Source organism: Lontra canadensis, unplaced genomic scaffold, assembly GCF_010015895.1.
Source record: "Lontra canadensis isolate GAN:19392208 unplaced genomic scaffold, GSC_riverotter_1.0 scaffold19, whole genome shotgun sequence".
Classification (NCBI taxonomy): Eukaryota; Metazoa; Chordata; class Mammalia; order Carnivora; family Mustelidae; genus Lontra; species Lontra canadensis.
In genome coordinates, this window is record NW_022631013.1 from 15,513,428 (window position 1) to 15,540,016 (window position 26,589).

Below are 26,589 nucleotides of genomic sequence, written 5' to 3' on the forward strand. Positions count from 1 at the left end.
TTGGGGTGGCAATACGCCCAGCAGAACAACTTCACCTCCCAGTCTCCCTTGCCACCAAGGGTGGCCACGTGACACATTCTGGCTGCCGGAACCTAAGTAGAAGGCCGTTGGGTATCGCAGAAAGGTTTTGCTTTCCTGATGTGGGTCCTGTTCCTTCCATCTTGGGGCTCCCTTTCCTTTTCCTTTCCCTTTGGGATGTAAATGTGCAGTTGGGAGTGAGCCGCCATCTTGCAGCTCCATCATGGCCAGGAAGCATTGTTAAGTGAGAAGAAGTAAGCCACTTTTCTTTGGTTCAACACACAGTAACTGACTTTCTCGTGAATACAGTCCCTACCGATAAGCGTACCCTTATCTTCGATGTGAGATTGTGAGCCAGAATTCTCCAAATGGGAGCTAAGAGCCTGGAAAGGGTGATGGTCCACCCAGCAATGGTCCACCCATGCCAGGGCTCCAGAATTATGTCTGCAAGGGCTGGCCAGGCAAGTAGGGTTTAGTCTATTGTGTTTCAAGGGCTCCCCAGGGAGGCAGCATGTGGGAGTGGGCTGTAACTATTCCTCCCATCTTCCCTTCCATGGCGTGGTGCCATCGTGCCTATCTCACAGGACCTCGCCTATGAAGAGGTGATGGGAGAGTGTGAGTGAAATCCTGTAAAAGTTAAGGAGAGGCACCAAGGTCTGTTACCTTTCCTCTAATACCAGGCAGTCTGAAATTAAATCTAGCAACGCAGAAATTACATGGAGTAAAAGCCTAAGGAAGAGAAAGATCTTGAATTGGCCCCAGAGGGATGGTGCTGACCATGCTGGGTCAGACACAGGACAGGCAGCTGGGGGGTGGGGGGCAGCATGGCCAAGACAAGGCAGCAGGAAGGGCCAAGAACCAGAGCAGAAAAGAGCCAGGCCAGGACCCACATCCACATGCCTTAAAGAATGAATTGGAAACCAGTGTAAATGACCAGTCACAGGATATAAGGAATGTGTGTGTGTGTGTCCACGCGAGTGTGGGCACAAGTGCTCATGTTGCAAGAGAGGAAGAGAGAAAGGGAAGAGAGGGGCCCCTAGGTGGAAATTTCTCCAAGTCCACCAAGCTGAAAGGATGTGGGGCCTCAGTGGAGTTTTTGAAGCGGTGTTTCGAGGTCTGGGGTCCCAGGGTAAGAACCCAGGCTGCAGCGCGGGCGGAGAAGGATCACCTCCCTCTTGCGACCTAGAGCTGCCCACCTGCTGTTTGACACGCACAAACCCGGGAGTTCTTTCCATGAGGCGTGGCCGGGCCACGGAGAGACGGATCCCCGGTAATGAGACAATTAGCTCCTTGCATTCTTCCTGCAGGAACAAATCTGGGCCCCCGTGGCATCTGTCCCCTCCTGTTCCTCCAGCTGGCCTCCTTGCCACGTGCACACCCTGCTGGGAACCGAGCCCCGGCTGCCTGCGGCTGCGGCTCCGGCTCCGGGGCCCACTTGCGCTCCCCGCTCCCCGGAGGGGTTCGGGGGAGGCTGGAGGAGCAGGAAGGAACCAGAGGCTCGCGGGGGGCGGAGAGATGGATGTGTGCGCGCCCCTGAACTCCTCGTCAAAGTTCCCCTGCGGGGTTGGCAGCCCCTTCTCGAAAGCTGCTCGGTAGCGGAGGTGGCATATGGACTGTTGACAGAGCAGCTGCCGGGGAAGAAGACGCTGAAAGGAAGCCTCGAGGGATAAACAGAGAAATCCGTGGCTGGGCCCGCCGGCGCTGACTCTTCTCCTTCCCCTTCCCCGCCAGGAAAGCGGTTGGGGCTGCTGGGCCCTTACGCTCTCAAGTAGGATCCCGATCCTGATGTGGACCCTCATCATGACATTGTTGAGCACTTCCTACGTGCGGGCCTGTCCTGGTAATGACTCTCAGGGGTTAACCCAGTTACTCCTTCAGAGCCCTCTGCGGAGAGAGCTCTTGGTCCCGTTTTATAGATGAGAACACTGAGGCCGGGGAACGTAGGGATACCGCGCTGAAGGGCAGCTAGTAAGTGGCCCAGTCGAACTCCAAAGCCTGTCCTCCTAAACGTTGAGGTGGTTTCCTGTGGGGAGCATTGAGCGTCAGACCATCGGGCGAATGTTGATGCAGACGCTCGGGGGTGCCCTTGACAGCCACAGGGAGTTGGTTCTCTCCTTGGTGGTCCAGGGTGAAGGGACAGCTGGGAGTGGTAGCTTCTGGCCCCTGGCACAGCCTCTGGCCTGGAGGAATACAGTGGATTAGATGAATAATACACAAATACAGTCGACCCTTAGGGGGTCTACTTAGATACCTATTTTGCAGGTAGGAAAGCAGGGTCCTTAGAGAGTCTTGCCCTAAGAGCTTGCCAGAGAAGAGACTGGAGCTCTGGTTTGCAAACCATAGGACTCGACCTGTCTGTGACCTACCGGAAGTGCCTCAGATTAAGTAGGGTGAGGGGCAGGCTGGCTGGGTTGGGGGGCCGGTGGAAGGACGGGTGAGACTATTAAGCCATGAGGGCGGTTTACTTCTGAGTCAGTTGCTGATATCTTAATAAATCCCTTGTCTAGAGAGCTGGGAGGATATTTTTGCAAGAGCATCTCGCTTGAGCAAAAAGATGGCAATTTTTTTTCTTGTTGTCAGAGTCCTGTCTGCAACCTGATCTCCGGGGAGCCATGGGTGGGTCTCTGTCCCTCGTGTCTATCAAATGCTATTTCCCCAGGTGGATCGTCATCCCGGCTGGGAATCTGGCCCTTGCAGACATGGAGACAGAGACCAAGAGCCCATTCATCACAGTGAAAGCTGATACCTGACAGAGATTCAATCTCATCTTGAGGCTGGAAACTTGGAGATAAATGAAGGGGACTAATTTTCTCAAACTCCAGAGGGAACAGTTCCCAGGTATCAAAGGCAGCCTTGTAAACCACACAACTGGCACCACTACCTAGCTCGCCATCAGGGCATGCCAACTCATGGCTTGGCTGCTAGCGTGAGGACAGTAACGTTTTCAAAGGTCCACTGAGACCACAGGTACTTCTTCTCCACCTGAGAGACATGGTGGTACCCTCAATGCGTCCTTGCTCATAGAGAGAGAGGAACCAGGTTCCTGAGCCCTTTTTGGTTGACCTCCTTCCAACCTCTCCAGCCTCTGCCCACATCCTCTCTCCTCAGCCTCTTCTGATACACTTTCACCTCTGGGTATTTGCATAGGTCATGCCTGGGGTGCACATTCTTCTCCATTCACTAAGCTTTTTACTCATACTTAGAAGCCCAGCTCAAGCCCCATGTTTTGGATTCCTCCTGGCAGAGCTGGTTAATTTCTGCTCAAGACTGCCACAGTGCTTTCTGTATTCTTCTACTTCTCACATTCTTTTACTTTATTTCTTTTCTTTTTTTTTAAAGGTCTGCTTTTGATACTGAACAGAGAAAGGAGTAGCCAGCCCTATTCCCTCCCAGAGGCCCAAGGACCTGGTAGATTCTGAAATTTGCTTGCTGTTCCTTTCTGAATGAACAGTAAGCCACGACAGCTAACCTGTTGGTAACCTCTTTTGTACTATTTATTTTGTACAAATTCCCGAGAGAGCTTTGAGAGATCAGTGGGGAGCGACCTGGGGGACTCCTGAGAGGCAGAGGCTCCTGGGATTTTGACTATCCCGAGCTTCTGTCCAAGCAAAAATGGCTACCCACCCCCCAAAATGTCTTCCCTGGACAAACGTGGGTCCCAGGGAAGGAGAAGGCTGAGTGGAGACAGTAGATCTCAGCCCCCAAGATCTCCATGGGCCTTTGGACACCACAACAGCCCGCTCCTTCATCCTTCCAAGCCCTGTAAATGTCATTATCATCCGAGGTATCTAGATCAGACCTGGGGGACTTGTGTCGAGCCGTACTCCCACTCCCCAGCCCTGCATCTAGGGTGTGTCCCCAGCCTCAGTCCCCTCACTTGTGGCTAGCAAGGATGCCAGCTTCATAGGATGGTTTCAGGGATGAAATGAGAGGTTATTCAGAGGTTTTTACTGCCATACAGTGAGGTGCCCGACACTTAACTGTAAGCTTGATCATTGTCTTTACATTTGCATGGACTCAGGTAAGCACCCCCGGATCAAGATATTGAGCTAACTGAGATGTTTAAAGCTGTCAGAAGCTTATAAACTGTAAAGTGCTGAAGAAATGTTGGTTTTGAATATTACCAGGAGGTGGAGCCTCTTTCACATTAAATTCGTCTCCTCCTACAACTCGTAGGTTTCTAGAAATCATTAGCATTGTTGCAGTCACCCCAGCAAATCACTGCAGGTACAGGAACTCAACACACCAGCCATGCAGAGCGGCTTGGAGACAGAGCCCCACCTGGGCTCCTGGAACCACTGCTCTGGGCAGCTCACTCCTGTACCTACGTCCTCAGACACATGGACGCCCTGACAAAAGGCAGCCAGGGACAGCATAGCTGTTATGTACTTTCCATTCGACATGACTTGATTTAAAAGATATGCCTTTTATGCCAGGCCCTGGGCAGAGGAGGAGAGAAGGAGCTTCCTAGGGTGGGACTTCTGAGGGACTCACGGACATGGCCGTGTCCATACCTGTGATGCAGAAGCCCACAGAGGCAAGGACTCTGTCATCCATTGCTCCCATGGAACTAACTTCCTAAGGTTCCCAGACCTCTCTCTCCAGTGCTGACCACTGCTCTGGGCTTCAGCCAGCTTCTCCACTTGATTTGCTGCTCCATGGCACCTCGAACTCAATGTGTCCCTAAGAAAACCCATTTTCTTACTTCCTAAGCCTGGCTGCTGCTTCTTAGTTTCCCTCCTCCCTCATCTCAATGAGGGAGGGAGGAGGGAGTCATTCCATCAAAGCCATACCTGAGGGTCAACTTCACCCTTGCCATGTTCTTCCTTCCAGTCCTTTGCTACTACCACTTCTGCCATCACCCTCGGAAACCCTCAGTCTGTTGGGCTCCTCTTGGCTGGCTCCCTGCCAAGTCTTCCCCAACCCTCAAGGCCACGGAAAGTACCTCTGCCTCTAGGAGTATCTCCGTGTCCTTCAGTCCCACATCTCTGACCTCCGTTGCCTATTGACTACTGACACTCTTTTTTTTTTTTTAAGATTTTATTTATTTATTTGACAGATGGAGATCACAAGTAGGCAGAGAGGCAGGCAGGGAGAGAGGAGGAAGCAGGCTCCCTGCTGAGCAGAGAGCCCAATGAGGGGCTCCATCCCAGAACCCTGGGATCACAACCTGAGCCGAAGGAAGAGGCTTTAACCCACTGAGCCACCCAGGCTCCCCGACTACTGACACTCTTTACCTGAACCTCTTTAGGGTCCTCTGGATGCTTTCTACCTCATCTCACCCCTTTATCTCCATGACTCCTGGTCCCAAGCATGGCGTCTGGCCCTTCGTGCTGCTGCATGAACGGATGGACGCCGTGTTCATGGTGGGGCAGACTACGTAACGACAAACCCACTGAGCTATTAATCATACTTTCAGAGATCCCAGCCTTCTAAAAAAGGCCAAGCTATGCTAATTCAAGTGGGGTCTTTGAGAGTCTTCCTTCATCTTCTCCATCCGTGACCCCTTCGCCTAGCAGAAAAGGGCAGGTGCCTGACACCTCATGGGCATCTGTGCCTGAAAATGCTGAATCTGGAGAAACTTTGTCATAATTACCTCCCTCCTTGAAAGTACAAACTATGTAATTTGCCTTTAAGTGATCTTAAATTAATATAAATAATGAAGTATGCTCAGAATACTCAAGTGCTGGGAGATCCAATTGAACACAATTAAAATTAAGATGGATTTATTAGTATTGTGACTATTATTGATTAAAATGGTAATGATAAATAAGGAGAAATGTTAAGTACAACAGGGAATTGGTAATATTTCTTCAAAGTAATCATTTTGCTGTGACTACCCAATTATTAGTACATTTAATGTGTTATTCAGTGCAATTAATTACCCACTTTGCTTCTGGGAAGGCACTAGGAAGAATTGCTTTCTGCCTGGAGTAGTGGTTGCTTGGGAGAGAGACTGGGGAAAGCCCCTGCTTGCTAGAGCTTCTGTGATAAAGACCATGCTCTTTGGGCATGTGGGTCCCAGCGGTCCTGATAGAAGCTGCCAGTGCCCTTGGGGAGGAAGAGACAAGACAGACCACATTCTCAGTCTCAGGGTCAGGGGCTTTTGTAGCTGTGGGAGGTGGTGATGAGTTGATTGGCAGTGGGGGGTGGTGGGGTGGGGGGGTGAGGGGTGCCGTGAATCGGATCAGATCACTTGGCTTGAGTCTTGACTGGGTCACCTGGCTTTGGAACATGAGTTTACCCCCAGCACCTCCCAGAGGTTCATTTTTCTTACCTGTAAAATGGGAATGACAGAGCCTGCCTGCAAGGTCTGTGAGGGAAGGTGGTCTATCCATGGAGCAGAGTTGCAAGACCGAAGTGATGGCCTGCCCAGAGACCCCGGATGTCCTCAGGCTCAATCTGACTTGCAGATTTGCTTCTGGTTCCTGGGAACCACCTCTGGGTGTTGTTTCTGGTCGGCTGCTACCAGTCCTTGATGGCTCAGTGCAAGGTGAACGTGGATGGTCACACACTTGTTGGCCTCCAGCTCCACTCCAGTCCACAGCTTGTGACCTGGCTTATGCAGTCCCTGTGTCTCCTTGCTGGGAAGAATGAAGACGAGTGAGATGATAGAATGACAATTGTTGGACATTTTTACAAAGCTTTTGCCTATTCATTTCCTATGCGTCTGTACAGCCAGCCTATGAGGTAAAGTAGATTTTATTAACCTCATTTTAAAAATGAGGACACTGGGGTCTAGAGAGGGAAAGTGACTTGCTCAAGGTCATAGAACTAAGTGGTAGCTTGGGGACTTGAACCCAAATCCTCTGACACCAAGAACCATGCACCCCTGCTTCTTTAGCCTTCCTGCATTATTGCCACATTTCCTTATCCCTGGAGTCCTCTGGCCCCCAACTCCCCCCCAAGGCCAAGGTTTTATTGTATTGTTTCATGAAGCTAATTGCTAGTTTTTACATAAAGGTTTTATTTTATGAGCTCCAAATTGCCCAAATTAGATTTTATTAAGCTCACACGTATGATTTTCCTTGTTTTTATTAAAATTAAGTTCACTCATTTGCCATTTGCAAAGGAGTTTGAAATTAGGATCACTTTGTATCCACGGAAACACAGGGAGAATCTTATATGTGATCAGACTTTTACCCGTAGAATGAGAAAAGAAAAAAAAAAAGGCAGCTGGTAATTAGGTGCGTAACTCATAGTCAAGCTCCTGGAGCACAATGGGTCTGCTCTTCTGCTTTGTGGCTGACGGTTTATGACAACTCTTTCTGGTATGGTTGTGTGGGTGTGGGGAAGGGGTGGCGCTGGTTGGGTAGGATGGAGGGGTGAGAGGAGCTGGTATCAGTCCCAGCTCTGCCCCTTGCTCATGCTGTGGCTTTGGGAAAGGCATATCTCTTGCTTTGGGTCTCAGTTTCCCCATCTATACAATGGGGAAATTTAGGGAGTTAGGCTTAGAAAAATTTTTATCCCTTGTCTCAATTCTGACTATTGGTAGTGAGTGGCCATAATGCTGTGATGGGAAGGGTTTTAATGCCATACCTGGACTCAGCCGAAAAATGCATTTGATTAACTGACTCATTCAGCAACTATTAATTGAGCAACTACTAAGTACCAGGGACTCTTCTAGTTGCTAGGGATAGGTGAACACACCAGAAGAGGCTTCTGTTTTCAGGAAACAGCAATAGTAACAACCATAAAAACAAACAACTAAATAAATTAAATTTTAAGAATGATGGTATTATAGGAGATAAATCAGAGAAAGTGATGCTACATTCGGTTGGGGGTAGGAGAGGTCAGCGGGAACCTCTGTGAGAAAGTAATCTTTGAGCGGGAGACTTGAATGACAAAAGAGGTCCAGTCAAGGGGAGATCTGGTTGCAGCAAATTCTCAGGGCACAGGCAGGATGGGAGGGGTCAAGTTCAAGGAACAGAGACACGGCCAGGGTGGCTGGTGAGATGGAGGTGGGCTCAGAGCCGGAGACAGTAGCTGGATGGTGATTGATTAGTTATTTCTGCTCTTGGCGTGGGAGGAGAGAGTGTTGCTAATGTGTGCTCCCTGCTTGCAATCCCTGGTCTAAATGATCCCAGCAATGATATTTCAGGAATCTGCTAGCAAAAGCTTCTTCCTGGTACAGGGTGTGGCTCCACTTGTGTGACTGGGGGAGGGTCCCCGTTGGAAGGGGGTGGCATTTGAACTGGTCTTTCAAAGATGCTCATTTCCAAACCAGGGGGTGACACGCCCCTCCCCATGGCTTCCAGTTCTTGTGAGTCTGGAATATGCTCCTCCAGCAACTTAGGCAAGATACAGCCTGGTTTAGATCAGGAGGACTATCGGTGGAGGCAGAGGAACTGGGCCAAAACCCAGGCTTTCCTGTTCATTAACCATGTGACTCGGCCCTTGGCTTTAATCTTTCTGAGCCACAGTTCCCTCGTCTTTAAAATGGAGCAGTACTAACATTTACCTCTCAGAGGACTGTGAGAATGAAACAATAAATTAGCACACAGGATTTATAAAATGTGATATCAGCCTTTTAACATTTATGATTTACATATTAGTTATACTATGAAATAGTACTTGGTTTTACAAATGGCTTTTCTCCGTGGAAGGCCTCCGACACCCGCCCCTCAAATGAATTGGATATTTTCCCTTGAGTGTAAATTGTCACAGCTCTTATGGAAAGTAATTAGCAGTATGCAGTATGCAATGGCCTAAAAAAAAAAAATCTGTTTCTTTTTGTCCAGGAATTCTACTTCTTAGAAGTTATACAAAAAGAACGAAGTAGACATTGACTTTGGCTTCTGGCTCTGATACAGGAGCTGGAAGCAGCCTGCTTCTCCTGTTCAGGACTAGAAATGCTGAATGGGATACAGAAGAAAAGTTGTGGATGTTTGCTCACTGAATGGAATAATATGTAGCAATGGAAACGAATGAGGGACTGCAATGAGCAGAGACACGTGAATCTCATAGACATAACGCTAGGCAAAAGGGATGGGATGAAAGGACTGTACAATTTTATATTTGAATTTTACAGAAAATTTATTTTATATATAAAATTTATATATAAAATTATATGTATTATATGTGAAATATGGAATTCAAATATAAATTTATGTAGAGATGCTATATAAAGCTATGTCTAAGATATAAATACACATCAGATGTATGAGTACAAAATATAAGTAAACATACAAATATAATATACACTTACATTTATACATAAATATATCATGTTTTCTATACTAAAGAAATGCAGCATATAAATACAGTATTATATAAATATTTGCATTTTTATAAATTCAATATCTTGGTGTTGCAGGTTAGGATAACGTTACTGGGGGGGGGTGTCGTGGCGGGATGTGGGGTACAAGAGGAGTGGGGGTTCTGGTAATCTTTCCTGTCTTGATGTAGGTGCTGGTTCTATGGGGTACTCACTTTGCGAAACGTCATTAAACTATACACCTTTGATTTGTGCATTTTTCCATATGTATGGTTCACTTTAATGAGGAAAAATTTAGGTAATTAAAAAGGAAATAATTGGGTGTATAGATAAAGATGTGTGAATAAAGAGTTTGCTTGCAGCACCACATCTAATGGTGAAAACAGAAATAATATAGCAGTCCCAAATGGAAAATTCTTCTTAAACAATATGGTAATGATACTGTCTTTAAAATGGTGTTTTCAAAGAATTTTTAACCCTGTGGGGGAATTCTGAAGTTACGCTGTTAATGGAGTGTAGTTCTATGATCCCTGGGTGCAGAATTGGAGTCTGGGTTATGACTGGAAAGCTTCTCAGCTCTGGAGGATGAAGGGGAGTGGGAGAGGCCGAATGTGGGGTGAATCCCCTTCTGCTCAGCATCTGCTCACCCCATATTCGAGGGCAGGTGAACAGATCTCATTTCCCAACCTTGATCTTCCTTTTTCTCATCTTGCAAAGCCTCCTCATCTCTCAGCAGCTCCCCAGAATCTCCACAGTCTTGGGAACCCCCGGGCATCGGGCCTGTCCTCCCACCCAGGGTCGCTTCCCTTCCCCAGTGGGGCTCGAACCCTGTGAGCCATCTGGTCTGAATAGCTCCCAGAGGACCCTCAGACTGAGTCCAGATGCAAGGCATGGGGAACAAGGGACACATATTCCTCCCTGCCCAGTGTTTACAACACTACTCCTGCCCACGAAGTTATGAGTGCTGCGTGTTACTAGCAACACTCTCCACCTCTCTCACCACTTGGCTGCCTGCCCTACCCCAGGCCAGTTTTGGATTTAGGATGGCTGCCCCCTTGATTACACAAGGAGCTGGGAGAGACTTTACCATCATCACGTGCGAGAGCCCGATTCCATTCCCATTCGAGCTGCCTTCTGCCCACATCTTCCTCCCTAAAACAATGGGAGTAGGGTGGGGGGGTGTCTTTCCAAATTTTCTACAATGGGTTTTTATTACTTTTATTGTAAAAATGATTAATGTTCTTTATCTCTGCGAGTGCTCCAGAGTGGTGTTTCTCAGATGTTAACGTGCTTTGCCTAGAAATCACCTGGGAGATTGTTCGTGCACATTGTGATTCATTAGGGGTGCGGTGGGGTCGGCAGGGGGTGGGGAGATGTTGCACTCTAGGGGGTGCTGCTGATCCACATCTCACTCTGAAGAACAGAGTGATAGAGGATAGCTGTGACCCGTCTCCTTGCTTTTCATTGCCCCCCGACCCGCATGTTTTACAGGTCTTCACATTAATGAATGATGGTTCGGTAGGAAGTTTCCAAGAAAGTTGGGATCTACACTTTGGAGGTTAGTCCTTTAGAGGTCAGGTTCTCAGATTTGAGCTCCCTTGCTTGCCAAGCAGATACAGCATAGTGAGCTCACAGAAAGGGACCTAGATAAAAATCGGGAGGCCAGGACGTCAGCCTCAGCTGTGCCAGTGACTCAGTTTCCCCCAGTTCAGTATAAACTGTTGGTAAAGAATAATTTTCATGATCCTGTAAAAGGGGTGTCATGAAGTTAAGGAGTGCCCAGTCACTGAGTCCTCACCTAAGAGGCTTGAGGGCCACTTACTGGGGTGTCATAAAGGGTGTCATAGAGGGGAGGGCGGTGGAGAGACCTGGACTTTCCTGACTGCAGTGAGTCTCACCTAGCTTTCACTTTCCAGTTCCATTTCAAGTAAAGTCTGTATTATGTCTTCTTGGGAAGATGGACAGGAAAATACTGAAGCTACGTTTGTGAACTATTTGTTTTATTATTCAAAATTGCAGGATCAAGCAGTGCTAGGTTGGGAAGGTTGCTTAAAGACCTGTAGTCCCATTGCTGCCCTGAGGCGCTCTGTAGGAGGCCTGGGGCTCTGGCGGGAAGGGGCTCCCAGGTTCCAAGGGGACCAGAGCTTCTGTGATACTCTCCGGAGCTCCCGGGGGAGCTGGCCCTGGTTGTCTGGACTGAAGACACCTCCAGGGGCAGGGGATGACTCCAGGCAGCCTTTTCACCACTAGGTGGGTCTGATTGTTCATGAATTCTCTCAGGTGAGCAGAAAGCTGACTCCCTGTGGCCTTCACCCTTTGACCCAAGGTCTAATGCAGGTGTTTTCAAACACTCCGATGACAAATATCACTTGGGAAGCTTATTTAAAATTCAACCCAACTCCAACCCACACAAAACAGATTCCCAGGCCCTTCCTGGGGATTCAATTTGATGGGGCTGGGAAATTTTTCGTTTCAATAGCCATACTTCACTTCCTTTAGGCATATGAAATCAATGAGGGAGGCATTTGGATACAAAAACTCATTCCTTTGATGCGAGGAGAAAAATCCACTACTGAAAGTGGCACATATAGGCTGACTTCTTTATTTGATAGTTATCATATGAGCTGATAGGTGATATGTTGTTTCCATCTGAACTTAAATATGAGATACATATATATATATGTATATGTATATATATTTCTTCTAAATGTTTTAAAATGCCCCTTTCTCTGTGATTGTGAGAAAGATACATGAGGCTGTTGGAAGGCAGATAAAATTGAACAAAGGATTGACAAAAAAAATATAAAAACATAAAAATAACCCACTATTGTAGTTGTGGTTAGTAGTCGCAAAATTGAAGTCAATGTCCAATATTCAGTTTAGTTGATTCACTTTTTTTGTCAGACCTAAAAAGAACTACAAAATGCCCATGTACTGCAATGCAGCACTTTCCCTCCTAGAATTTTAAAGGAAATCATTCAGTAGAAGATAAAGAAGCCTTATGGACCAAGGTGCTCATCGAAGCTTTATTTATAATTCTGATAAAATTATGAACAAATTCAATGTCCAACAACAGAGTATTAAGCAAATTGAGATATAACCACGAATTAAATGTTATACAGCTATTGAAGTGATTAGAAAATCTGTATATCATCATGAATCTGTATGCTTATGACATTCAATGTAGGTTAGCAGAATGAGAATTTAGTCCACTTATACTTTTTTTGGTTTATGGCCGAGTATTATAAGAGGACATGGGAAAATCACACTTCAGTTAAATAATTATTTGCTAAATAAATTTATATTTAAACTAGTGTCATTGGGATGCTTGAGTGACTCAGTCAGTTAAGCGACTGAATCTTGGTTTCAGCTTGGGTCATGATCTCAGGGTTGTGAGATTTGGTCCCATGTTGGGCTCCGTGCCTAGCACAGAGTCTGCTTGGCACTCTCTCTCCCTCTCCCTCTGCCCCTTCCCCCTGCTGTCTCTCTCACTCTCTCTAAAATAAATAAATAAATCTTTAAAAAAAGATAGTGTCATAAATATAATATTGTGATAATAAAGCCAATGGACAACTCCATTTAGAAGAAGTAGAGGATAAGACCTTGATAAATATCTATTGAAACCAAGGACTCTACCATCTTTGAGGTGTTGGGGAAGGACCTTTTGGGTCTGCTGGTTCAACTTGCCAACCTTTGTAAGGATGGTTATTTTAGTCACCTTGACAAATGAGGTTCTGTATCCTCCTTGACTTCAGCAACTGGTAAGCCGCCCAAGAAGTTTTCCTCAAAGTTCGCGTCTACCTTTGGGAGAGATCCAACATTGGGTGGGGGGGGTGTGTGGGGAGAGGCAGATGCTCAAAAGAGCAACTAGGAAAGCCAGACTTCCCATCTCAAATTTTGTTTTTTTCAGAGCAAAATTCTTTTGTTCAGAACAGATTGGCACCAACGTCTCAAAATTTGCATCAGAGAACCAAGATTCATGTTTGAGTAAAAACAAGGAGGCTAGCACAGCCTGTGTCTCAAAGGTTCCTCCTGCCCCCTCCCCACTCCCACCGCTCACATTCTCTAGTTGTAGTCTGCTAGGGGCCCAGAAGCCCAATGAGTCCAATGGGAAACAACTTACTGAGGTGAGGACCTCTGGAATAAAAGATGAACCCCAGGGCCAGGAGCGCGAGAGATCAGTTCTGGGGCTGGTGCAGGGGCCTCGGGTTCCCTCCATTTCCATGGTAGGGACCCTGCCCCTGAGGATTAAATTGACCAGGTTTGATCCTGAATAAATGGGGTAGTACTGGTTATTTTGGAATGAGCTGGACTGATGTAGAAAGAGCAGATATTTTGGAGTCAGAAAAGCCTGTATCCAGTCTTTGCTGTCTCTTCTTAGCGATGAGATCTTGAGCAATCACATCGCCTTTCTGGGCCTCAGTTTCCTAACTCATGAAATGGGAAAATAATCTCTGTCTTGTACAACTCACAGAGGTAGTGTAAAGATCCTTTAAATAATAAACTGGAAGTACTTGATAATGTAAAATATTATGCCTGCTAATTATTTTAGTAAGTAATAATGGCTACAGTGACATTGCAATTCTGAATTTTATTTTGGGGTCTTGAGAATCGATCCCCACAGGCTCGTGATTATTTAAGGGCTGATTTATGAGCTGCCATGTACTGAGGTTATGGTAGAAATTAAATTTCTTTTCCATCTGTGCTCGTGCGGCTGGGGCTGCAGGTGAGGGTGGTAAACCAGGCGGTCAAAGTATCTGAGGAAGAAGCCTGCCCTGAGAAAGCCAGACTAGACACCATAGCCTTTGTTTATCCTTAGTCTTTACTTATTCAAAATCCTTGAGTTATATATAAAGAGAATATGCAGGCCAATGTCATAATGATAGGAAGACATCTTGAAGTCCCTTGCGAGAGTGATGGATGACAGAGGTGTCCAAGTTGCTCAGATGAGGAACTGACCATGCAAGGAGTTCCCCGTTGACCAGTGACATGGAAGCAGAGCCCCCCAGCACCAGGGTGGGGTGGACACAAAGTGACCAAGAAGGTGGGCACCTTCCATCTGAGCCCGCTCCACAGTATTTGTACCCCTCCCTCCCATTCTTCCCCTCCCCAGGTCTGAATTTCAAGGTCAGGGACCCTAAACCCCAAGAGATGAGAATCAGCAATTCATTGCCCCTCTTCCCTTTTGTCCCGTCCTCCCACCCCACAGTAATAGTGATGATGCCTAATGCATGTTTCCAGACATTACTCAAATGATATAATAATTCAATTTTTTTTTTTTGTAGAAGAACCAGATGACAGATGTGATATATAAGAAGAGTGGAGCTCTCCTTTCCCTACTCCTCCCCAACCCCAGAGGAAGTGTGATGTACACTCCTCTCCCCTCTTGATGCATTTACACTCGTACGCATGTTAATCACGTATCATTTTGCTGCTTGCTTTTTCCACTAAGTAATGTATTTTGGAGACCTTCCTGTTGCCGTATTTCTAATGTATTCTGCTTTCTGACCAATGGATATTCTACCATAATTTACTCACCTATGCCCCTCCCTTATTCATAGTAAATTAGGTTTTTAGTTTTTCGCTACTCCATACAATCCCATGGTGGGCATTCTTGGACGCATGTACATGAATTTGAACAATGAGTTGTGTGGGGCCCAGGAAGAGCTCTAGGAGGGGATTGGCCACATCAATTGATATGTGCATTTGAAATTTTGATGAATGTTCTCCAAAGGTCTTCATCAGGTGCCTTCATCAGTTTATACGCATAATGTGTATGAGAATGTCTGTTTCTCCACGTTTTTGCCAACTAATCTATCTTTCTACTTTGGGTTAAAAAATTCTCTTTTCCCTGACTAATGCAGCTCTATATGAATATTAATTGTGTGTGAATTATTAATTTTATGTGAATTGCCCATTTATTTCCTTTGCTAATTTTGATAATTGAGTTGTCTTTTTCTTTTTGCTTTGTTAGAAACTCTATATGTTCTGGATAGTAATCCTTTATCTGAGTGTGTAATTTAATTTTTTCCCCACATGAACAGCTAATCGGTCCATGCTCACTTGTGGATTAGTCCACCGTTTCTCTATTAACTTGAACTACTACCTCAATGGTATACTCAATTTTCATGTGTACTTGAGTTTGTTGCTGGCATTATTATTCTGACCCATTGATCTATTTTTTAGTATCTGCACCAGTGCTAGACCGTTTTAACTACTACAGTTTACCGTGCATTTTGACATCTGGTAGGATAAGACCCAAATAAGAAATGCTGTTGAATTTAGACTGGAATGGCATTGAGAGATAAATGTGGGGGAAATCAGGGTATTTTCAATACCAAGTCTCCCCAAATACGTTTACAACTTAATTTGTCTGGGTTCTTGTGTAATTTTTATCTCCAAATAGATATTGCACACTTAAAAATTATATTAGTTTTCTAGGAATTTTATGGTTTTTGTATACATTGAGTTCTTTTAAAATTATTATTCCATTAATACTAGTATATTGAGATGCTATTAGATTAAGCATATAGATGTGTCTCTCCATAGTTTTGAACTTTTTTTCTTATTAGTTCTGGTAATTTCTGTTGGTTCCCTTGGATTTTTTTTAGGTGGGTATCAGAAAGGATATTATCTCCCAGTTTGTTTTCCTTGTTTATTACCTGTTTTTTTCCCACTAAGCTGTCACCCCAGAAAAACAGGTCCCTCTCTGCCTGGGCACTGCCTTATATCACAGAGTAGATGCTCGGGGCGTACTTAGGGAACAGAGACGCGTTTTGGTTTTCATTTTGTTTTTTTCCAGACAAGGAGCGTGGGAGGCAGTATCTCTCCATCTCTTTAGCTTGGAAACATGTTGAATTTTGTTGTCTTCATTGCATGCGAGTGGGTTGGCTCAGGATTCTAATACTGAAGTGCCAGCCCCTGCGTGTGTAAAGTGAAGACAGTGAAAGTGCTCAGGTCATGGTGTTTTTAAGCGCACTAAATGAAAAATGTATACCGAGCATTTCTCACCGCGGGATAGGTGTAGGTAGCCCATGTCCAGGAAATGCTTGCTGTCTTTTTAGTCCCTCATGAAACGTGGAGGGGCCTTCCTGAGTCTCAGTTTCTTCTCAGTGTCCGAGGCAGAAAGGAATCCCTGTCCTGCGGAATCACGGAGTGATATGGGATCAGAAGACAGCATGGAATTTGAAAACAGTGACGTGTCATGAGAATATTGTGATTATTTCCTGCCATGCCCAAGAAAGAGCCCCTTCAGTGAAAAGAAGCTGGGAAGCAGTGTGTCCTGTGGGCAGAGAATAGACCTGGGGCTGGACCGCCCTCGGCTCACCGTGTTTACCAGCTGTGTGACTTTCGGCAGATCACAAACCCCTCTGATCCTCATCTTTGGTGTTATTACTGTTCCTTCTGCAAAGTGATAATAACACCTATTTCACGGGGTTACCGTGGGGATTAAATGAAAAGGAATACATAAAGACCCAGTTTAGTGTTTTTCACAGAAGTGGGTATTTAATAAATGATACCTATTAATATTATATTTGTATGAAAAGGATTGGCAAGCCATGATTTAGAACATTCTCTTTCCAATTTTCCATCATCGAAATAATCACACTTCTCACATCCTCACTGGCAGATTTCACAGCTAGTGCATTCAGGAAAAGTTATTTATTTGAATAACAAATTCTTTGCCCATTTCCCAACCTGCACATTGGAGCAGAGGTTAGTGGAGGTGGGCAGCGTGGGGTGGATGGAAGAAAGGATGATGGTGGTCAGAGAGCTTACTTGGGTGGGGCACTCGCTGGGTTCCAGGCATGCCCTCATTCAGCCTCAGCTTACAGATAAGAAAGCAGAAGCCCAGAGAGGTTAGGTAATTTGCCCAAGGCCACATACCTTCAGAGGTAGAGGCCAGAATTGAGTCAGCAGCCCGACTTCAGAATCTTCTACGACAATAGAAGAACCCTAAGCCTCCAGTGTGCTGCTTTTCATGGGTTTAGGTTACTTGCTCACAATCCAGGCTTGACGAATGCTTTTTTGAATGAATGAAGAATCAATGAATAAATGCATAAACAAAGGTAGTCCTCCTCGGAAGATCCCCATAAACAAGACCACACGAGTATGCTGTGAGACCATACACTTGTAGAAGCATAGGGGTGTGCTGTGAACAAGACTACAAGGGACCCCCAAGAGAACCATGCCATTCACTTTCAGCCTGGAACTCTAGGTAATGATCACTTTTAGCATCTCTTCTTGGCATAGGTTTCCTCCTATTAATTATACTAACCCATGTGGTTGGCTGGCTAGCTGCTCAGCAAACCAAGGCTATGTTTCCCAGCTTCTTTCCCATCAAAGTGTGCTATGACAAGGATTCTTGCCAATGGATACGACTGGAATGACGGGTATCACTTTCTGGCTGTGATGATTGAGAGGTAGGCGTGTGCCTTCTCCTTCCTTCCATTTTCCTCATCTGCTGATTGCAGGTGAGACATCTGGAAGCCCCAAAGGGCGAGGACAGAGCCACAATGTAGAAGGGGCCCAGGTCGTCGGAAGCCTCCTTGCCAACCAGCAACATCCGTGTTGGATGTTCCCATGAGCCATACGACATTTATTGTGTTAAACCACTGAAATTTGGGGATGTAGTACAGCTCTGAACATAATTTTACTCAAATCCCTGATTCCTTCTGAATTATCGAATCTCCTCAGAGAGTTCTTACAGGTGAGTTTGTCTTGTTGTTGATAACCTGTGAAAGCATAAATAATTAATAAAAAGTGGAGGCCGAAGAAGGACGCCCCAGAAGTTCCTTCTCACTGTCTACTGAGGGTCGGGAAATAGTCCTTACAATTTACAAAGCAGTTTTACCTCATCCTCTAACCCAGTTAGTGGTGTATTTGTTATTAAACCAGGAGGAGATTGATGTCCAATTAAGGGGTTTCCCTGATAACTCAGGGGCAGTGTGGGGACTCCAACCTCATCTCTCCGGCCGGGCATCCTCTGCTCTTTTGTCACAAAGAGGTAATAAACGTGCTGTTCTCCGGGGGGAAAGTTCCCTTTCAGGAAATATGGTGTGTAAGATGGTTCCGACAAGTGCCTTGTCCTTTCCTTCTTTACACCTTTGTCTCTGCCAGCGTTTCTTTGGGATGGAGTGCCCAAAGCTTGTGATTAGAAACAGCTGCAGAAACAAGAGGAAAACATCTTCTAAAAATAAGTAGCGCCTTAGAACACAGTGTGCCAGGCCTTGTAGGAGGTGGATGGGGTGGCCACAAGGAGAGTTCTGGTTCTCACACACAAGGTGACTGTTTCTGTTGGCAGCTGCTCCCAGGAGCCTCCGTGAACTGGATCTCAGGACTGGGGGCAGAAAAGCTGGACTCATCCTTCCACTCAGGAATGTGAAGATTTCCTTTAGGAGTTTGGACGGCTTCTAAGGTAGAGCCTAATTAGCCCAGAGATACTGTAAGTCAGTTATATGGTTGGTTCAGAAGTATTTAATGATACAGGAAAATGCTCGCCAGGAAAAAAAAAATCAGGTCACGAAATAATATGATGCAGAATGGTCTAATCAAGAATTTATTAAAATTTGATACAGCCACACACACACTTGGCAAAAAAGATCGAAAAAGAAGGCACCTCAGTGTAGCACGAGTTATTTCTGGATGATGAGAGATCAAAGTTGAAATAAATTTATTTTTAAATTCCTTTCTGTCATTTTTAATTTTTGTAAAGTAAACATTCACTGTTTTTACAGTCAGAAAAAAAAATGCTGTCAGAAGTAGAGGTTAGTTTTTCCTGAATCGATTCAATTTTGAGCTTTTTGCTCATGTTCAAATTATAGCTTTGTTGGGAAATAAAAGAAAAATAAGCTACAGAAATTTTGTCAAAAATAATAAATTGCTATTAATGGTATAAATTATATAATAAGTTATCAGATTAAAATTGAAAGCCAGCATAACAGGTTATTCATATAATACCCCACTTCAAATGTTCCCATTTATTTGGAATCACCTAGCTTGCTTCATAGAGTTCAGATAACATAGAAGCAGTTTCATTTTGTCATTGTTGGGGTTTTGGTTTGGTTGGGTTTTCCTAAAAAATTGTACAAACAAAGCCAACCCTCCACAGAGAAAATTAAGGAGCAAGCCAGATGACCAAACACAGGCGGATACTTTTGACGGGAAGTTAAGAATTACATTTTCTAAAGTGGTATTTATAAGAAAATAATCAAGTTCTTACTACAGGTAAATGAACAAAGGCCAGAAGTGTCTTTTGCTCAATAAAAATATAAGGAATGAAATAACAAATGGAGGCTAACTCTGACTGGTGAGTGAAGCAGTCACAACACACACAGCTATGAGATGTCCCAAATGCTGACTAGAACAGTTGTGAAGATGGTCAACCTCTGTTGGCCTTCCTGGAATCTCCCTAGAGATAGCCCTCGAGAGAATTCCCTACCAAGGAGACCCTTTCTTTCGGTTGTCTCCACTGGGGAAGCGGGCTGTGCAGATAACTCAACAGAACCAAAGGCTAAAGGAAGACAAAAACTAATTCCAGTATTTTCTCTGAGTGTAAGGAAAAAAGACCCAAAGAAAATCCTGTGGTCAATGGAATAGGAAAGGAAGGAAACTCTGGTGTTCCAACTTAAAGGAACACAAGGTAATGATTATACTCACAATTATGAGGACCACATTGAATTATGAGATAAATTTATTGTAAAATACCAAGTGTAAGAGAATATGCCATCCTATTTCTGCTATGACTGCTGTGATTTCAGTGTAAAATCACATGTGTCTACGATCGGGGATGGAAGGGAAGAGAGAATGAAAGCAGTTGCATCTTGGTGAGGTCACATATGACCTTCCTCTTTGCTTAAACATATAAAAAATATATATTGTTTTGCATGCGTGTTTTATTTTTATTTTATTTATTATTTTTTAAAGATTTTATTTATTCATTTGACAGAGATCACAAGTAGGCAGAGAGACAGGTAGAGAGAGAGAGGAAAGCAGGCTCCCCACTGAGCAGAGAGCCCGATGTGGGGCTCGATCCCAGAACCCTGAGATCATGACCTGAGCTGAAGGCAGAGGCTTAACCCACTGAGCCACCCAGGTGCCCCTATTGTATTTATTTTTTGTTAAAGATTTTATTTGTTTATTTGACAGAGAGAGAGAGAGAGAGAGAGCATGCATGAGCAGGGGGAGTGGCAGGCAGAATGAAAGGAAGAAGCAGGCTCTCCACCAAGCAGGGAGCCTGATGTGGGGCTCGATCCCAGGACCCTGGGATCATGACCTGAGCCAAAGGCAGCCGCTTAACTGACTGGGTCAGTCAGGTGCCCCTGAATGTGTGTTTTAATGAAAAGAAAGAAGATTTATATTTCTGCTCATCTCCATAAACAAAGAGAAATCTTCTAAGTGTGAGATCCTGTGCAATTTGAGTTGATGTATCTGCTTTAGAAATTAAAAAATGATTAAACAATGACTATAATTGGTTAATTACACAAATATTTGTTGGGCTTCGTATTTGCTTTCTATGGCCTCGGTAAGAAATCACTACAGACTGGATGATTTAAAACAACACCTGTGTATTGTTTTATGGTGCTGTAATTCAAAAGTCAGACACAGGTCTTACTGGGCTAAGATCAAGGTGTTGGCAGAACTGTGTTCTTCCCGGACTCTCCAGGGGAGAATCTGTTTCCTTGCCTTATCCAGTGTCAAGGGGCTGCCTGCATTTCTCAGCTTGTAGCCCCTTCCTCCATTTTCAAGGCCTGCGATGCCCGATGGCCGGCTGAGTAACATTCCATCACTCCCACCCTCTCCTCTGCCTCTTCTTTTACTTTTAAGCGCTCATGTGGTTAGTCTGGGCCCACCAGGATAACCTCCCTGTCTAACTAGGCCAGCTGATTAGAACCCCGAATTGTCTCTGAAACCTCAATTCTCTTCTGCCAAGTGAGGTAACCTATGAATTGTTATTCTGCCTGCCATAAGGTCCTCCTTAGTTCTAGAGGAGGCGCTAGTGGATATTGGGGAAGCGAGGAAAGGGTCTGAAAATGAGGTTCATGGTTAGGAGTTAAGAGGAACCGTGTAGGGGAAGACCCACAATCCGGTGTGGGCAGAGATGAGGGTCGTTGGTAAACTAGAACACAGACAGTTGGAGGGCAGCATGGTCAGCTGGGGTCCCGAGGGAGGCTCGTGATGGACTGGCATTAGGCTTGGGACTGGGCTTTGGAGGATAAGTAAGATTTGGGTACAACAAGACGGCAAAAGAAGCCAGTGGTATTTTGAGTAATAAATATTAAATCAAAGCCAATGAAATAGCTATTTTCGTAGGGGAAACAGTCAAGTATTGACTTTCTTTTTTTTAAAAATATTTTATTTATTTATTTGACAGAGAGAGATCACAAGTAGGCAGGAAGGCAGGTAGAGAGAGAGGAGGAAGAAGGCTCCCTGCTGAGCAGAAAGCCCGAGATGTGGGGCTCAATCCCAGGACCCCGGGATCACAACCTGAGCTGAAGGCAGAGGCTTTAACCCACTGAGCCACGCAGGCACCCAAGTATTGACTTTCTAATTCAACCTCATGCATCAAAACAAAAGGCACAGAGGCAAAATGTGGCAGTAAGTGTCATAGGAAAAACTCAGAAGGCCTCTCCTACCTCCTTTCTTACTACCTGGGTCAGAAATTTCCAGTTTGCTTGTTTGTTTTATCAGCTGTTCACACTCTTATTTTTCCTTACACAGTTTCCAGGGCGTCAGTTATGTAGTTCCCTTCCGAGAAAAGTAACCTCTTCGCAATTTTTTTATGGCTTGCAAAGCTTTATGCTTTGAGCAGAACAAGTTCTGCTGTTTTGATTGGACCAGCTGGAGCTGAAGGCTGCCTAGCAGAGAAACTCCTCCTTGGATCCTGATCGCCAGCCCCATTGGATGGCGTTTGCTTAGGAAAGTCAAACAGGAGAGACCCAAAGAAAGCAGACACTGTAGGAGAGAGGAGATAGGGGGAGGGGAGGGAGGGAGGCTGAGAGCGGCTCTTGCTGTGTCCTTCCAATATGTTTCCGTTATCGAAGATTTCCTGAACATGTATCTGTGTCTCGAGGTCAATGAATATAGTGTTTGGCCTGTTTCACGGAGGAAACCTGCGGCCACACCAAACCGCTGAGTCTGTTGTGCCTGCAGGTTATTTTGGTTATTATGATTTCCAAATTGATTTGATTATTTGTGAGTTAAGGACAGTCCTTTGGGGAGCCAAGTGCTTCTCTTTTACCCCTTATCACAGGGAGCTCTTATTTACTGACTTTCAGAAAATCACCCATAGAATTTTTTTCTTCCAAGTCCTGGATACTCTGTATCATATCACCATATCCTATCCTATCCTATCCTATCATATCATAACATGTCATGTCACTTTATTGGTCTTGATTCACAAGGGTGAGGATAGTCCTGAAAGCCCTGATCTAAAATCCAGAAAACATAAGACCTCCTGGATGGTGGCATTGCCATGGCCTCAGCCTCAGTTATCAGCTCTCTATGGCAAAAATGGAAAGAAATGGTTAGAATGAATTACAAGCCTCTGCATTCACATTTGTCGGTTTTTTTTTTTCTTTCCAAAAATAGAACGCTATTAAAATTCAAAGCAGAGGAGGAGTCATGAGGGTCGCTGAGTTACAAGGCAGGCAAACCCCTTAAGAAAGAAAATAGTAGACTAGTTAATAAATTAATTCAGGAAAGAAAAAAAAAGGTAACTAAATGAAAGAAGACACCTCCAGATGGTATTATTAGTAATCACTGTGATAAGATGGAATAAAATAGAAGCGGACAGGAAGGCTAGAGAAAAGAAATGGTTTCCAAAGAGTGTCTCAGAGAAATTATTACCAGCCAACAGGAAGAAAAATTAAGTTCACAGAAAAGAGGGAAAAGGCAGCTAGAGCCAAGGAATTCCGTAAGCTGGGCTTTCACACAAGAGAGAGAGCCCTGAGGGGGTGCCTGGGTGGCTCAGTGGGTTAAAGCCTCCGCTTTCAGCTCGGGTCATGATCCAGTGTCCTGGAATCGAGCCCCACATTGGGCTCTCTGCTCAGCAGAGAGCCTGCTTTCCTTCCTCTCTCTCTGCCTGCCTCTCTGCCTACTTGTGATCTCTGTCTGTCAAATAAATTTAAAAAAATTAAAAAAAAAAGAGAGAGAGAGAGCCCTGAGGACTGGTAGAGGAGGGATGTTCCCCAGGGTACAGGTAAACTTGAAGGAAGTGAAAGAGGAAATAGGAAGAACACAAAGAAAAATTCTTGTAATACGGTTCCCAAAGAACTACAGTAGAAACAACTCAAGGACGTCCACAAAAAGTAACCCTAGATAATTAGTGGCTGAAAATTCCTGAAGTCCGCGTGGAAAGAAAAGATCTTAACAACATATGGAAGAAGAAAAACGCCATCCTGTACAGCTCAATAGACACAAAATACACCATAGTTAGCAAAAGCCACTCCTAGAGAAAGCAAGACGTATGGTTCCTGAGTATGTACACACTGGTAATACACCAACCCAAACAAGAACCCAGCCCCAGGGCAGGTTCCCAGCCAAAATACATTTTTGCATTCAGAGATTTTCACACAGCCAGAAAGTCCACAAAAAATAATCAGTCTTGGTGCTGAAAGAAAACGTTCAGAGCTCAGAAAAACTCGTTATTCTCTTATTCCAGGTGGGGTTAAGACGAGAACTGTGCTAGGTAGGGTCATTAACCATCCTGGGTTGGCTGGGATGGGAAAGTTTCTTGAGATGTGGGACTTGGTGTGCTCCAGCCAGGTGGCCAGGAGCAAACTGGGACGGTGGGTTACACCAGCACTAGTTTCTTCCACGTGACCACACAGGGAAGCTGGTTGGGTTCACATGGTCAGTAAAATTAAGACAGAGAATTCTCTAAGCCCTTCCAGTACTGTAGTTTCAAATTTGTTGTTTTCTCCTGCCTTCTAGGAAAATGTTCCTAAATTATTCAGCATTTGGTGGTTCATTCACTCATCTGGTTAAATATTGACTGTGTGCTTTTTCATGCCTTGGGATGGGTGTGTAGTTACAATGACAAACACGCCCCTCCCTTCATGGGGCTCTGAGGCAGAGTGGAGGGCAGGGTATGAGAGAAACAAACACAACTATGCATATAACTGGAAATGTGATAGGTGGTCTGAAGGAGACCAACAGAGTGGTATGCTTGAGAATGCCATAGAACATGTAATTTCCACCAAAGGAAGGGAGTTCAAATCAGAAAAGCCCATCGGAGGAAGTGGTCTGAAAGCACAGACCTGCAGGATGGGAGAAGAGAGGAGCCAGAGGAGGAGTGGGGTGAAATGAGTGTGTGGAGATGGAGGTCAGGATGTTCCAGGCAGAATGTGCAAAGGTCCTGAGGCAGGAAGGAGCCTGGTGGGTTGAAGGACTTGAGAGAAGGCTAATGTCTCTCTTCCATTAAGGGAAAAGAGAAACGCTTTACCCTTCATCTGGAAGAGCCAGGAGTTCCCGGAGTGATGGTGTTCAGAGTGGTCTAGCAGAGTTGGTGAGAGAGAGAGAGACAGAGACAGAGACAGAGAGAAGAGGTGGGGGGAGAGATCCAAGAAACAAAGGCTAAAGATCAGTAGACAGTGACTCTTTGCCCGAACTCTTCTTATAACATCTAAAGAAATCAATATAACTGCCCCAGGGTCTCTCTGATGAACACACAGTATAAAAAGCTTTGGGACACAGATGCAAGAAGCTCTGAAACAGAGCTGAAAATAAAAAATGACAGAGACTTAGGAGGATGAGTTGTGGAGGATAAAACCCTACTTAATCTGAGATTTGCAAAAACCAGGAGAAAAAAAAATACAAAGGTCGTTTTTAGCTATGCTAAGCACCAGAAGAAGGGGAGGGTCTTAAAATATGAGCAACATTCTGGCTAGCAGATGGTCTCATGCCAAGATGACCCAGAAATACCTAAATATTGCTTCACGGTCAACTTAAGAGGCCCCCAAAGGAGAGACACCTGAGGGACTGTGACAGAAGAAAGCAGTTTATTCTTTAGCTAATCTTTTTTTTTTTTTTTTAAAGCATAAATGAATCCATAACCTGATAATTGCTCAGGATAAACCTGTAGGGAGGATTTTTCTATGTTTCTAAACAACATCTTTGGACCTATTGAAGGTTCTAAGTAAAATCTCTGTGAAAATGTTGAAATATGTTTTACAGTTTTGAAGATGAAACAAAAATGGGAGTCCTGTCTGAAATCCTGGATTCCAGAAATTCATGATTACACTGACACGCTGGGAGGATGACCTACCAGAAGGATGGGATTCGGCGATGATGGGAGAAGCCAGCGCGACGGAAGAGGGGCCGGAAAAGGCTTCCCTGTGCAAGAGTCCAGGCTGGGGTCGGCGCGGGGGGATGGGCTGCCCTGGTCTAGAGGGGCACCTAAGGATGGGCGTAGAGGGCGGTGTGGCCTCAGCCTGGGAGACTTCCTCCGCGCAGTCCTCCAGCAACCGCCCCTCTCCGCAGGGCTCCTTTGAGCGCTCTCTGCTGGTTGAGGTCCAGGGCTGCGGAGCATGCGCTGCGCCAGGCGCTTGTCCTGTTCCCTTTTGCTTGGGGAAGGTGCCAACAAGGTTCCATAACACAATGATGAGAAGCTTTCTTCCCATGGTCAACTGAATCTTTGGGCGCGTACATGCCAAGCAGCACAGGGAAACATAGAAAGGAAATGCAAGTTCCTAACAGAAAAATTTCAGAAATGATTTTAAGCCCGAGGAAGTCAACACATGGTTTGGACTTTCAAATATAATTTGAATGGTGATGTGACCATTCTAGAATTTTTATTATATTATAAAAAAACTAGAATTTTTATCCTAGTTCTTGCCATAAAATTCCCACGGGGTTTTTGTTTTACACACTTGGAAGAAATGCCGAAAAGTTTTATATGGCAAGACAGAATAAACAGAAAGCCACTAATGAAGTCAAAGATCAGAGAGGGTGAGTTCAGGCAAATTGTCAGCGTTATTGAAAAGCAGTGCGGGTCACATGGTGCTAACATGAAATAGAGCAGACCACACAGCCTTTGGAGTTAGAAAGACCTGAGTTTGAATCACACGCTGTCCCTTAGTGTCTGGGCTGGGGTTGTCATATGATAAAGGGGTTGCCGATAGTTATTTGAGCAGGATTAAATGAGATGATGAAAGCAAAACATTTAGCACAAGGTCAAGCATATAATAAATACTCAGATTTATTATTATTGCTGTTATTATTATTGCTATAATTTTAGGATGCATGAAATCACGTTGAGAATCCTCACTATCAACTGATTAAAAAAATCACTTTAATAATAGACCCAACAGGCAACCAGGCCATTAAATTCACAGGCCTGGTAAATATCTCGA